The 14,086-nt window shown below is 34.0% G+C and overlaps 1 long non-coding RNA gene across 6 annotated transcripts in view; it reads left to right on the top strand.

Moving 5' to 3' along the window:
• Positions 1-2,885: 2,885 nt before the first annotated feature.
• LOC122180308 overlaps positions 2,886-14,086 on the top strand; it is a 52,417-nt gene continuing 41,216 nt past the window's right edge. For 4 of the 6 annotated variants that reach the window (XR_006178993.1, XR_006178996.1, XR_006178998.1 and 1 more), the window contains exons 1-2: positions 2,929-2,961; positions 9,365-9,496. This is a non-coding gene — a long non-coding RNA (uncharacterized LOC122180308). Of the gene's footprint in view, positions 2,962-9,364; positions 9,497-14,086 lie in introns of all 6 variants that reach the window. The other 2 variants (XR_006178994.1, XR_006178997.1) reach the window with 2 other exon arrangements.

Consider the following 14,086-nt stretch of genomic DNA (forward strand, 5'->3'; position numbering starts at 1 on the left):
ATGCAAATCTATGTATGATTAACACATACACAGTGTCTTTCCTTTGTCTTCCTAGGATAGCATAAATAATTTATTGAAGGCTAAATATTTTTCTGGGTATTTTTTGCCATCTTTGCCCCTTAGTGTAATATTGAAGCTACTCTGGTCACTTCATGGCACTTGGAAGAGTTAAAATAATAAGGGTTTTGAGGATTTTATATTTTAAGGCTTTGTTTCTAAATGAGGCAGTTCACAATAATACTGCATTTGTTAACTAACTTGACTAAACATAATTATTAGGAAAACCTAAGTTTTGACAACAAAATGGGCTGAGATCTGATTTCATTTCCTTTGTATTCAGGTAGACCTTTACCCTCAGGAACCGAGCTGTGGGTTTTTACTTCTGTGAGTAGAAGGAAACAGGATGTCGTATACTCCTGTCCATTAGTGCTTGAAGGGAGCTCATCTGCAAATTGTTCAGTCTAAAATTTTGATTCCTCTTGCAAGACATTTGAAGATGGAAAAAATGTTGTATAGTGCTTGTCTTCCTTTCATTGCTTCCGGAGTGCCTTCATTAGCAACCCTGTAAAATCCTGTGCTTTATCAGATTTCATTTATCACCATTAAGGATGACCCCATCATGTTTGCCCATTGTCCGCTTGCTCATATATTACCTCATAGCTGTCAAACAAGTAATAGGTGGAGGTCCATTGGGCTGGTACTTCCTGTTCACTTTCAGATGTACTGATAAAAAGGTTACTTGGATGTCCCTAAGGGCTTGAGGGGCTGTCAAGCTAAGGTTGAAGGGTTGGTCTTTCTCCCTCTCAGTATTTTAAAGACGCGTACGCACATCTCAATATCAGGTGTGTGGAAGCAGAAATCCCGAATCTAAAAATACAAGCTTGTATTAATATGTAGTTTCATCATGAATTTCTTGCTCATCCTTGTCTTAACAATGAAAATGACTAGTGATTTCATGTAGTGTTTATGAAATGTATGAAGAGCTGCAATGCAAGAAAAGTTGCTGACTTACAATATCTTATTTAAAAATTTCTACTTTTCTCCTGCACACCCTCATGAATGAGAAAAAAAAAAAAAAAAAAAAAAAAATGAGCACAACTTATTTTATGTTACCAGATTTTTCCTTGATAATAATAGGAAAAATACATGATAATAATAAGAAAAATACACTGACTTAGCTCATGTCATCCATTTAAAAGCTTCATATTCAGAAAATGCTGTGCCGGTTTTGATGTCAAAATTGAATCTAGTTAGCATACCTCTCCTTTTAACAAGCTTGCACTGCAGCAGCAAATCATTTCAAAATAATCCTGGCTCTAAAATATTTTACTGAAACTTGGCAGCTCTCTCTGGCTATTGTGATTCTTGAATTGAGCAGCTCAATCCCTAGTAGGGTATTAATTAACTTAATCCATGAATAAATTAGGAATTATAGGTAATAATAAATACAGTTGGCTCTGTGTATCTGTAGAGCTTGTACATTGTTTGAAAGTCTTATTCCACTAATTAGAGGGTGGAGTGTTTAGTGTTTCAATAATAAGGAAAGGAAAGGGCGTGTTTTCTTGCTTGATCAATTTCAAGGCCTATTTGGTAAGCTGAGAGTTTTATGCGCTTATTGACATGGGCTTTTATAATGGATCAACTGACTGATTAGAGTATGGGGAAATGCTAAATACATAATGCTTGTCTGGAAATTTTCTCCAAAGATATTGATCTTCCAAGGTGAAATCTGCCTTCCTCTCAAAAAGATGTATGCCAGTGACAAGAACAACCAACACATTTGGAAGAGTCCCTGATAAATTCTATATGCAGCATTAAAAGAAAGAGGTGAACTTCAGTTAACCTTTCTAACGAACATCTACAACCAGATATTTACCTTTTGGAGAAGTGCACAAACAAGAAATTTAAGAACTGCTTGGTAGACAGTGATACTTTCTGTTTACGCTTACTAGAGCAAGTCTGTACTGGAAACTCAGATTGTTTTGCTGGTGAGTCTGTCTGACTGAAAATCATTTCATGAGTAGACAAAAAGCAAATGATGACCAAGAAGACAAAGAAGGGTGGGTAAGGACAAGACAGATTGTTAGGATCATAATAGAAATGCAGTTACAATCTGAGAAAAACCATCATGGTAAAAACTGTAGCAGAAGAAACAGGAAACTGATGAACTAGATTAGAAAGAAAAGTAAGTTCATGTTTACTGAAAGAAATTAAAATTGGCATGATATGCCAACAGAAGTTATAGAATCTAGTAATTTGTGAGACAGTTGTGAGAAAGATTATGGCTTGTGATAGGGGATAAGTCTGTACTAACAAGCTCTAGCTCTTAGTAAATGCCAACAGGTGACTGATTATAAATTTATGGAGTCTTTCAATTTTTCACCAAGAGGACTCTATCTCAAAAATGTTGTATTATGAAGGTTGTGCTTCAACTTTCTGTAAATATAAGAATGATTTTCTTTTTTGGATTATTATCTTTGTTATTTAAATAATTATTTCCAGTAGTTACTGGACAAATATATGGAGCTTGCATTTCAGTTCTGGAGTACAGGCAGGCCACTGAATATTGTTTCTTAAAGAAGAGAAGAGGATAGCATTCTTCATGCATACCTACAGCTCATTAGAGAGGCTTTTGGCATCCAAATACGACAAATAATTACATACCCAAAAAGGGAAAATCAGTGCAAAGTAGAGTGTTATTAAAGTGAATCAACTTTGTCAAAGTAACTCTGTGATGACACAGCATAAAATATTTGCCTGTTTGGAAATAATTGTAAAATATTTTAAAGATTGATCTTCTTACTTGGTTAAAGTCTAACTTCAGTAAATAATATTTTAGCTCATTAAGGGTAAAGATTAAAGTCTGTGGTTCAAAGCAGATGTCAAATAGATCTGGTAGTGAGATTATTTTCTTAGTAAACGAAAGATTTTGAAATTATCTATCTGATGATGAGTGCTAAGGTAAATCTTTTCACGTCTCTTTTCCTATTCTATGAAGACAAAAACCTGATACAATTTTTTTTTTTTTTTTAGGTTTCTTTCAAGTTATTTAAAAAATGTATATTGACTTAAGAAAGTTTTTGTGAGATTAACAGCTTGCTGTGCTGTTCACAATTGTTTTTCATTGTAGTTGAAATGTCAGAAATACATGTGACTGCAAGTCTGAGCTTACCGAGTAGCAGCATTCAGTAGGATGAAACTTTTGGAAAACATCTGATTCATTGATTTGTATGGGATTAGAAGTAATGAAAAGTGATCTACAAGACTTCTAGTATCTTTCCTGTTTTTTCAGCAATAAGACTATGCAGCAAAAATTCATTTCTTTTTTATTTTTAGTAAGTAGCATGTCTTATTCTTCTTGACAGATAGGCATGTGGATATCCGGAAATAAACCTGTGGTTGTTTGTCAGAGTAGAAGGAAACAGCTGAGAACTTCTTTAAGTGTTGAATGTTTGAGATGATCTCTGTAAAAATTACAAATTAGCTCCAATCCCTTTATCTGCTAACAAATGATGAAAAAGTAGCTGCTAGGCCTATACTCCATCAAGATATGTATGGTTTCTTGGGGAAAGACTGAAAAGCAAACCTCCTTTAAATATAGCCTTTAAATATAGCTGACTTGTTGATAACTATCAGATGTTACTGAATAAGAAGACCTAATGAGAAATATAATGGAAAAAAGAATGGTGCATATTTAGAACAGACTTAAATGAATTAAATTCAATAATGGTATTTTATTTTCATTGGCCAAAATCATGTGTTCTTATGGCATTTTCCAAAGTCATTACTCTTTTTTTTTTTTTCTCAAGGCTTTGCTTTTCTTGATTATTTTTATTTTTTTCATTTTAATAATAATAGTAATAAACATGTAAATGTTTAATTTGTTATTTGGAGAAACTTAACTCTCATTTTGAAATACTATTTCCACTTTAGAAATCAATGTAAATTGAAGGAAAGTTAAGCAAAATATTTCAGGTAGATTAAAACAGACCTTTCCTCCCTGCCCCTTATAAACATAACATTTTGAGAACTGAAGCATGTTGTTATTCACCGAATTTCAACCTTAGCTGGCAGGAGCTATTGTTGATTTTGAGTGTTTTGATGTAGAAGGAAAGATTATGACGTAGTTCCATTCATTCTTATTTGAGACATCACAGGATGTGGTACAGAGACAACTACCTTTCCGTGTAAAGCCACAGCCTCAGAAATACTAAGAGCAACAGACGTAGCATCTTTTTATTTTTCAATAAATAGATTTTCTGCAGCAGATCTATGAGTGAATGCATATTACCATTACCATGGGTTGTCATTAGTATTTCTGAAGTTTTGTTTTGTTTTATTTCCTTTTCAGCTAGAGCAGTTGCCTTCCTTTGCATTTGGCTGATTACAAGTCCTGGACTAAGGCCATCTGGCTTGGTTGCAATCTAGATAAGGTTGGCAAGGAAGAATCTTCTGAGCAAATGTCAAAATCTGTAGCTGCTCCCTCAGTCAATAACGCCTGCCTGCAAGCTGTCAAACTGGCTTACAGTGGTTTAAAAATTTTTGCTGTCATCATTTTCCTCTTACTTGAGATTTTTCTTTTTAATACGTGAGGACTTTTACTTCCTCGTTAATATGTTTCTGAAAGGGAGATTTAAACCTTAGGTCAGTTCTCTGATGGCTTTCTGTGGGTAACGTACCTCTAAAAAGAGACTAGACTGATCTTACTTTGAACAAAGGAAGATGACATTGAAGAGAACAAGTAGTTATCTTATTCATCAGCATAAAGACAACGAGAAAGTTTGTGCTGGTTTATGAAGCTATTTTTGGCATAGAAGAGTTGCTGATAGAGTCTTTAGAGCATAAGATACAAGTTCAGAGTAGGAAAAAAAGAGATTTTCTGGGGAATCTATGAAGAACCCAAATTAGTAGTGTGAAATACAATTGGAATCTTCAGTTGGTGTTACTTGTGGGAATAGAGAGCTACAGATATCCTGAGCTTCAGCATTCAGTGCAATAACATTGCTGTTACTTCAAGGGCAAACAAGAAACATTTAGTTTCTGTTTATGAATGCGACACCAGTTTCTGCTTATCTAAAAAGCAGGTTTGAATTGCAGGTTTTCTGAAAGGGCTTGACGTGTTTTTGCTTAGAGTGGGAAGTGATGGATTAGCTAGATTTGTCTGTAATGTTCTAACTTAAACTTGACTTAAAATGTGAAAAATTAAGATAAAAGCCTCATTCTTCTCACCTTCACTCACAGGTAGGATTACATTGTTCTACATCAGCAGTGGCAAGGCTGTGAATGACTTACAGCGTAACTGTCCTCAAGTTGACTGCTCTGCTACACTAATCTGATGTTAATCTTTATTCTATTACACAGTGATAATAACTGTCTCAAAGCTGGCTTCACTAACACGCCCCTGAAAATATTCACATTCTATGGCAAAAAAAAAAAAATTAAATATAGACAAGATATTCACATTTTGTTGGTATAAAAGCAAAATCCTGCAAAAGCTTCATCTTTTCTCTGCATTGCACAATCTCAATTTTAATGCCTAATGACACATTTGACTAATCAACTTTCTGTTCTCTTTTTGCATTTATACAAGTAAATCTTTCTCTACATCACAACAATGAGTTATTTCTGAGTTATTTAGATAAGTATTTATAAATAGGATAGCTAGAAGGAGCCTTCAAAAACCATCTTGTCTAAGATGGCCCCTTCAGGACTAGCCAAAAATTAAAGCATATTATTAAGGCATTATCCAAAGGCCTCTCGAACACTGGCAGGCACAAGGTATCAACAACCTCACTACAAATCCTATTCCAGTGTTTGACCATACTCATAATCAAGAATTTTTTCCTGATGTCCAGCCTGAATCTTTCCTGGTACGGCTCTTCAATTCTTTTACAACCCGAGGACATATTGACTTTATCAGAATCTTAACGAACCATGAGAGAAAACTAGGATTTTGTCAAAGATAAATAAAGAATGAGTCATTCATTTCATACCATCCTTTAGGGAATTAACTCAAGGTCTTGGGAAGAAGGCTGAATCTGAGGCATTTCTTAGGAATCAACTTAGTTTTCATTCTTGTTTGTAGTAGTATTTTTTTTTTTTTTCATTGATTGATTTTGTTGCTTGTGGTTATGGTAGTGCTCCTTGGTTAATATTAGCTTTTGTGTGCTTGATTTAATCATTATCCATGTAGTACATGATTGTCATATTGCTTTTTATATTGCATTTTTTAAAAACCTTGTTTTTCTATGAAACTCTAATCAGCCCTAGAGAAACTTTTCACAACATTGTTTACATGCCTGGAATGCCAAATACACATTCCACTGATAAATTTTGTTTTATTCCCAAATTCATACTTAGCTTCTTTACATGATAACGATCATGATGTGAGTGTAAAAAAAATCTTTAAACAAGCACTTAACAAGTGATGATCCAGATTTTACCAATGCAGTCAGCCAGTTTGGGTAAAAACAAAAAGCAAAAACACATCTTCAGAGGAAGAGCATAAGTTGTATTGTAAGGGCAGAGAAACAATAATATTTTTGGTTGCCAGCTTATGTTTATACTTGGTGGGCTTTTGGCACAAGTAGTTCTGAACTCTTTTATTAAGTGCATTTTTCCTGTAAATTCCCTGTAGCAAGTTATATTTTAGTTGATGGTGCAGCTAACTTGTCTCTAAGGCAACTAGGCACACTTTTAACTTCCAAGAAGAAAAATCATAAGACATGCATGTGAATATGCGAGAAGAATAGACATCTGTAAGGAATTCAAATACTACCCACAAGCTATTCATTCCTCTCCTACCGTCTTGTTCTCCTTGCCTGTACATAGGAGACAGTCTCGTATATTCATCTGTGTTAGATCAACTAGTAATATAAGTGAAAACTCAAATTTTATTAAACGAAGACATCAACAAGATCCTGGTTCTGAAAAGGAAAATGCTTAGAAAAAAAATCATGTAGTGTCATTTTAAGGCCTCTAGATGGAACAGTTTGTTATTATAAGGAAATGTATGACAGAATTTTACTTCTATATTTTACTTGTAGTTTTCCTTTTCTTTGCTTCAATCTTACATGTGAAAAGAAAATAAGGCCCACGTCATTTATAATAGGTATTTACTTCAGGCAACTTCCTCTGACAACAGAAATTCTAAGAGTTTTTTTATTTATGTCATCCTCAAAAAGCTTTCCTCTCATCTCAAATGGTGGTAAATTGGGGGTTGGTGAAATTATAGGTGGATTGGTCTTGATGGAATTTTTGTGCAGAAGGAAAATACGCATGTTATTGCATGTCTGTTAAATTTATCTGGGAGATTCATATACTTAAATTCTTATAGAAAATGAGAAAATCATATTAATAACTAAAAGTAATGAACAGAAAATATTATATTGAATAATTACTGGACAAACATAGTAGTCTTTGAGTGTAAATTTCTGCAATGTGGTAATTGTATTGCAGTGCAGAACAGACTTATCGTCTTTCTACTCCAGAAGATGACCCTTAAAATTGTGAAGAACTGAAGAATTTTTAGGGCAGAAAAGTTCGTTTATATTCATTTTTATTCAAATATTTTCAGTAGTATACCAGAATGGTATACAGTTTGTCTTTGTTTTTCTTGGATTGTTAGGTTGAAATTCAAAGACCAGACACATCTTTCAACAAAAAGAGGCTCACAAAAAATTTTTACACTTCATGGTTAATTTATCTTTACTGAATACAACTGAAGAAAAATTGGGGCTTTAGCTGTTCTTAAAATATGCCACTGTAACATACTACCATTAAGTATTTGCCAAGTTTCTGAGCTGTCAAGCAGTCTTTGTACTCGCAGCTCCATGGGGAAAAAAAAAATTGATTCCATGCCATATGAAGACATATAAATAGGAAGGCCTGTTTCCTTGGAGGATATGATTTTATTTTATCTGAAGAGAATATTTCATCCTCACAATATCACAGATTGCTCTAAATGTTATCTTGCACTTCATGTCTGTTTGTATTTGTCTTGTGTCTTTTTGTTGGTGATTATGTTCCTGAGAGGTTATTGTGTGTGTATATATCTCATTTATTCAAGATAAAAAATACTGCTAGTTTTAATTCTGACTGTAATTTTTTTCTGCCTTTACTTTGGTTTACTTTGGCTTATTCATTTCTCTCCTTTACTTGTTGCCTTGTCACAAGTCAGATGTTTCTGTAATCAGTATAAAAATGTGCTAGTGTATGATATGGATAAGGTCTTGTTCAACTCTTTTATACCAACACATAGTCTAAAGATACAATAATTTAAATGAAGATTTACAAGTGAATGTAGCTGTGGCTTTTTCTTGTCCATTCACCCTCCATGCCCCTCAAAAACTTCTGCTTTGCATAATCCAACAAAATATGTTGTCTCTTGATTTCTAAGTTACAGATCGTCAGCTTCTGAGCCTTCTTTAACCTTAGTATTCACTTCAGTCAATTCCTTACTCTAAGCCCTTAATTTGATTAGAATCTTGATAGAAATGAAATATATGTTTTTATATACTTAATACTATTAATGTCTCTGATACTATTTTTTGAAAAAGTACTGCTATATTTTATAGCAGCATAGATGCCCTTATTTTCTTAAAATAACAAGTGAATTCCAGTCTTCCCCTCCCCCACCAATTTAATTTATTTATTTAAGAAACAGAAATCTTTGGAAGTGCATTCCCTTGTATTTTAACATATTAGTCCAAATAGATTTTGGAGACTCTCATATTCCGTACAGATAGACTGTGATTGTTAATTGATCACTTCTACATTGAACACTTTAAAATCTGAATTCTTTGAACTATTATAGAATAATATAAAGTTTGTGTAGTAAGACCATCCAGGTTCAACATTTTCCCTCCCCCCCCAACCCCCAAGACAGATGCCTCCTACTAGATCAGGTTGCACAAAGCCCCATTTAGCTTGGTTTTAAGCACTTCCAGAGATGGGGTTCTCATTTTGCATTCCTGTTGTTAAGAATATTCTGGTTTGTCTGATGTTTGCATAAGTTTTCCAATGTATTAAAAAAAGAGGAAAAAAAAGTGCTGGTGGAATAATCATCCCGAATGACTTTTATGAAAAATTAATCATGACGTGTGGTCATGAAAAATTAAAAAAAAAATGAACAAGCAGTGCAAATAAAGATATTAGTAAGGTAGAACAGATTGTGATAAATGTAATTATGGTCAGGTCTGCAGTTTTGCTCTTACATACTTGGACTATCCTTGGGTTTTATTAGTTTAATATTTAGTAAATGATGTGTTCATTCTTGAGAAAGCTGTAGAACTTCAGCTTTGAATTTTTGTGATGAAGTAAATTACAGTAGACAGAGGAAATGGAATCTTTGATTCCTTTGTAGGTTATCCCTGGAGAAATTTGTTCAGAGGCATTGAAGATAAGTGCAGAAGTGATGCAGTAAACTGAAAGAAGACTGCATTGCTTCCCATGGGAAATGTCATCTTTGTTGGGCTACTCAATCAGGTTGTCTCATGTGAGTTAAATATTTGAAACCTTTTATCATAGGGAACCATTTACCACTGAGGGAAAGCAGACTCTTACAGTCATTACAGCCCACTCATAGCTTATCAGTTAGGAAGGGTTGTTAATTCCTGGACCAGTTGATCGTGCTAAGATTGTAGAAAGATAGGTAGCTGCTACAACTGCCTTTTTTTTTTTTTTTTTTTTTTTTTTTTTTTTTTTTTTGCCTTTTTCTATGGCTGAAATCGTAGCTGAGAAACCTGACTATCTTTATCTTCAGCATTGAGTTTAAATAACATACAGAAAAGTCGTATCTAAAGAACAGAAGAAGAAACAATTATTTCTGAGAAGCATTTATGTTCATCAGTAAGTTCACCGTATGAGACAGGAATGCAGTGAAAAGAAAATTGTGTGTAATTATGCAAACTCTGCTTTTGCAGTGACAAGGATGAGCTTACACAATTTGAAACTGGAATTTACAAGCTGGATTTCAATTGTTACAACTTGTAAATTGTTAAATATATTTAATTATATTTAAATCTACAAATATGTTGTGGAATACTTCATAAGATTGCAGTTTCCCAGTCCTCCTGGTCATTCTTTCTCATGGAAAACAAATAAAAAATACATACCAATGCATCCATTTCAGATCTCTAAGTAGCTGAATGATACAACTGAACTGTGACTTCACAAGTAAAAACTCGGTCCTGTTTAATTCATTCTTTCTTCTTCCTCTTAAATTTTAGTTCTGTTCTTCCTTATTGATAAGTAAGTAAATAAATAACCTAACTTACCTGTTGAAATTAACCACTGTCCCTTCTTGTATAAGCATTGCTATCAGAGAAAGAGATATAAAAGGGAGCATATCAGGTATCATTATCAAATTATGCCTAAGATTAGCTGGGATAAACACAAAAAAAGCCCCAACATATACTTTATTGCTCAAATACTGGGTTTATTCCATAGTTTCTCAGCGTGATCAAGGTAAATATAAAGTAGGTGTTAATCTACTTTATGAAAAATTTGGGAATGAGAAAAGCCCAAATTTAGGGGTTATGAGGGCAGCTGGTCATACTGCTGTGTTCCTACACAGTTCCTCCTTCAAAGAGTGTAAAGGAAATTATGTTTACTGACTTAAAAGAGATTTGGAGGAGAAAAAGTTCTATTGGCTCTTTTCATTATGTAACAGGGTAAGTCCTCAATTAGCAGCTGAGCCCACAATAGTGTAGCAATATGCAACACTTCCTCTGATGACATTCTTATGGAGTCAAAACCCATGAAAATAATGAAATTCCAACTGTAATTGTACAATACAAATCAAAAGAATTGTGGAAAAAAAGAAAAAAGAAATCCAGAAAATCTGGATTTCAATTTCTAAGGTGAAACACAAGTAAAAGTATTCTTGAAGGAGCTGTACCAGAACACGCTAGGTGGTGCTGTAATCCTAATAGCAATTGTTGAATATGCATTTGTTGTGCTTTCCTACTGTCAAGATAGAACTTGTTGCAGATAGCTTTTCATGGTTTCACAAATACTTCTGAAATTTTACTGAATACTGAAATACTTTGTGAGCATTTTGAGATGCTGTTACTGATCTTTTATTTGTTAGGAAGAGCATCGCATGCTTTCATTTGTCAAATTTTAATTTTTTGGTCAATGAAATCATGGCCAATAGATTTTGATCCTCTTTGTACTTAGGATCCAGATTTTGGACATGAGTTTGTCTTCTGTGTTGCATTATGGGTGTATATATTTTAATAATTGGTACTAATATCATGACATTCTTCTATGTAGCATGGACTATCTTTTACCCTGCAATAAAATGTGAAGCAGAGAACAGGGGCAGGGATTAGCAGTGGTAATCTTAAAAACTATACTAGAGGCCCCAGTCCTACGAAGTGTTCCCATGGTCACAACAGAAGTGCAATCCTGGAAGCTGGGCAAGACCACTGTTGGGGACTGCAAAGAGAATAACAGAGAGCTACCTGAAATGTACTATATACAATAAATTGGTAGTGACGTGGAATTATAAACCAGTGATGAGAGCTGTGTTAGAAAATACATCAAAAATGTACAAAGATCTTAGAAAGGTGAAAGAGAGCTTCACTGTTACACTTCTCCTGAAGGAGATAACAATCAGCAAAGTGATTGTCAGCATAGGCCATAATGCAACAGTAAGATCTCCAAAACGTTAACAACTCTATGTTATACTAACCCCTCTCGGGGATCATTGCACAAGGAGGGGAAAGGAAACAAAACATTTGAAGGAGTAGGATGTGTAGGACTTTATATATACCGTATAGGTTTCAAGATGCAATGTTTAATAATTCTTTCATAGCGCTTTCTTGCTGCTCTTTAAGTATATCCACTTTAAGGCAATATTAGTATTGTACCACCATCATACCTTAAGACAATTTCTTGACAAGTAAAAATAAGAGAGTATAATCTTCAAAGCAAAGGTCGTTGCAGAGGTAAATGAAATTATCTTGGAAACATTACATGTATTTTTTTTGTATGCATCGATTACAGAGTAGTATGCATTCACAGTGTTCTTGTTAAGCTAGTAACAGCTGAAAATACTCCTCGGGACATGAATGGGAAATGGTGTGGGGAGATGTGAGAGCATTCCAGTCAAACGTTTAAATCAACATTTGTTACAGAGTTTGAATCTATACCCTTGAAGCAAATCAAAACTACTAGATTTTTTATTAGTTTTACACTAATTAGATACTATTTTACTACAACAAATTTTTAGATTGTTTAAATATTGTTTTTCTCTTATCCAATGTCCCATATTAAACTGTAATTACAAGCCGATATCCACTGACAAGTAAGGTTTCATCATATGTTTACTGACACGTCAGAAAGAATTCTCTTTGCTTTATATAGACATATATTGCAGAAATTAACAATAAATTAAGTCTAACAGTGTTGAACAATGAATAGAATCCTTTTAAAAGCATGCTATCAGCACTGACTGTATTTGAACTTTAAGTTAGCTTTGATACAAAAAGTGCAAATATCAGGAAATCTTTTTTCCAGCTTCTTGAGATTTTTTTTTCCAGTCCTCTATAAAATTGCTCTCTATGGACAACTTTTGTAACTGCATGGTGTGATGACTCTGCTGCTTTACACCCCACTCTTGGTGTGCCAGAGCCACTGCCATGCTGAAGGCAATGGCAGAAGCAGCTCCTCACTGGCAGGAGTTCAGTTGTGCTGCACAGGGGATTCCTTTTCTTTAGTTAGGCACGTAACCTCACCAGATCTGCCCACCTGCAGAGAACAAACTGTGATACATATGCTTTTTTTTTTTATAGTGGCTCAGACCAACAGGCATCAAGAGCTGTAATCAATTGAGTAAATCTCTAGAGCAATATATTTTAGATATGGGAATTGTTTACAATCTGTGAGATTTATTTTTCTGTTATCTTTTTAAGTGGAATTTATTTAGGGTTTCATAATTACAAAAGAAAAAAAAGATTTTTTGCTGTATCAGTATCATGAATGGAAGCACCTTGCTTTTCACAGTTAGACTTCTGAACAAAATACTATGCAGTTCTCAGTAGTACTTAGTAACTATGACGACCAATTTTTTTTAATTTTTTTTTTTTTTTTTAACTCACATCTTTAGGCTACCTTCAGTTGATGAGGAAAATTAGATAACTTGTAGTAATTTGGATGAGCTGTAATGTTACATCTTCTAATATGACATGTCAGGGTAAGAAAATGCCGTTTCCCTCGAGGAAGTTGAAACAATGAACACTTATTTTGAGATGAGAAAGATGCTATCAGTTTTAGACAAAAGACCATGATATCTTATACTTATTGTGTAATCGTAAAATTATAATTAAAGCTGGAAAAGAATCTTGTAGACAATAACTTACCACTGGTATACTGCTAGTAGCTTAATGAAGTACCATTCCAAAGAATCTTTGTAAGTGATTTTGAAAAGTTCATATTGCATCCTTCCTTGTTCCATAACTGTTCAATGAAAAGAGTGATCTGTGCTACAAACTTTTCAGTTTGTTATTCTCTGTGTATTTTCCCCCTGGACTGATGTAAGATGAAAGTTCTCTCTGTTTGTTTACAGTAAAATTTGTTGCTGGTAATTTCAATATCTAAAGACAGAGCATTAGGCTAGTTAGAATTTTTCACTTACGTTTGTAGGCTTGTTTGTTTTCAAAATAAATACAGGAAGTTGCTGTAATCAAATATCACTTCAATTCAGAGATTAATTCTGTCGAGTCCCTCAAAATTCTCCCCTTCCAGTGCATCTCTCTTTGATATTTCTCATATTAATAATATCCTACTGTAAAGGTTTAGCTGTTAACGCTGGTGAGGTTTGGGAATATCTAATGTTTACACGAATTTGACAAAAATTACTAAACTCTTCCTGCCAAAGATGACGTTCAGTAGTTGCCAATCCACAGTAAAAACTGCTAAATGTGCTCCTTGATTAGTTCCTTGGCATATGAGGAGAACATCCTGCCAACTATGCAAGCATGAAAACCTAGAGAAAGTAGGTGTAGCCTGATTTCTACCTCTCCCGTTGGCCCACCATTATGTTTACTGCACCCAACTACTGGTAATAAGAACAAAGATT

The sequence above is a fragment of the Lagopus leucura genome, unplaced genomic scaffold, assembly GCF_019238085.1.
Source record: "Lagopus leucura isolate 7727_CA_CO unplaced genomic scaffold, USGS_WTPT01 Super-Scaffold_100004, whole genome shotgun sequence".
NCBI lineage: Eukaryota > Metazoa > Chordata > Aves > Galliformes > Phasianidae > Lagopus > Lagopus leucura.